The sequence below is a fragment of the Fulmarus glacialis genome, unplaced genomic scaffold (genome assembly GCF_000690835.1).
Source record: "Fulmarus glacialis isolate BGI_N327 unplaced genomic scaffold, ASM69083v1 scaffold31614, whole genome shotgun sequence".
NCBI lineage: Eukaryota > Metazoa > Chordata > Aves > Procellariiformes > Procellariidae > Fulmarus > Fulmarus glacialis.
Genome location: NW_009209215.1, coordinates 8,137 through 9,621, shown reverse-complemented (window position 1 = coordinate 9,621; position 1,485 = coordinate 8,137).

The window sequence follows — 1,485 nt, the reverse complement described above, 5'->3', positions numbered from 1 at the left end:
CCTGGCCGCAGCCGCCCGTCCTCCTGTGCCTTGCAGAGGGGTGACAAAGAGGAAAACAATAACTGAAACCACCTCTCCTTCCGTTAGTGCTCCCTCTGAGCTTTCTGGGGCCGAGTGGGGATATAACGGGAACATGATTTCACCGCCCTGATGTTACGGGGTGGTGTGAGCAACCACTTGAGTCGGAAAAAGTAAGTAAAAAGCAAATTTATTCCCAGCTGGGTGTGAGTGTGTGGGACCGGCCAGCTGAGTTGTCTCCTCAAACAGACCTCAGGACCCTCCCGATTTTGGGGAATAGCCTGATTTAAATAAATGCTTCCCAGGACACGATTCAGCCCTGCACCAAGCAGCAGGTGCCCGTGTGTCGGGGGGCACGTCGCACCCCGCTGCACCCCCGTGGGTCCAGCACCCCTCCCTGGGGCATGGGCTGGGGGTTCCCCAGAGCAGCGCTGCGGCGTGCACTAGGTTTGGGGCGCAGGGATGGACGTCCCTGCCAGCCCCCGCTCCTGGTTTTGTTAGCCTCTTGCTCCGGATCCCTGGGATCGTTCTATTTGCAAGCACCTTGGCGAGGATTTGAGTTGGGGCCCCTAAAGCTGAGCAGAGCTGCTCCACATCCAGCATCCAGCGCTCTGGCACCTGCCAAGGTTAGCAAAACTAAACCTAGAAACCAGAAGGGAATTTTATCATCGGTTTTAGTGGGAGCTGCCAGGTTTAATTGTTGGACACCACAATAAAATCATGTCTACTGCTTCCAGGCTCAAGTGCCTATCGTTGATGCTTTGAAGCAGCAGCTAAATGCTTTCCCTGCTATTCAAATGATGACATTCTGGGATGACAGGACATAGGGGACAGGACAACCTGGCACCAGTGGCTGCCAGGTCACAGCCCCCAGACCAGGAAGGTGCAGCAGCGTCATATGGATGCACTTAACCTCGTCCAGTACAAAGTAAAATATCCCCATCTTTTTTGTGGTGGATTCAGCATTACTTTGCATGGGCGGGGATGGGGAAGGTGATCCCATGATCCGTGAATGGGTGGTGATGAGGGGTAGTGAAGAGCCGGGGCAGCACCTCGCACCCCTCCCAGCCCATGCCACGTGCCAGCTCCCCGCTGCGGTGATGCTGTGGGGTGCAACGCTGCTCCCCAGCACATCTGTCCCAGCTCAATGTCTTTCCTCAGCTGACAACCATGGGGCTGTGGTGCCTTTTCGCAGCACAGCCCTGAGCCCAGGTCCCCGGAGCCCTTGAGAAGGTCCTTGGGAAGGACCCAGCTCCCTCAGGTTCTTCCCAAGCCTCTCACTCACAGCACTGGGTCTGGCTGGTTTTGGTGGTGGGTGAGGAATAGCTGTCACCTGCTCAGTGACATTTCAGTGCAGAGCCACGCTTTCAAATCCCCCACCCCTTGTCGGGTCTGTATATCCCCCTGCCACAGCTGGTTCCTACCCATCAGCTCCCAAATCCATCATGACCTGGTTTTGCAGTTGCT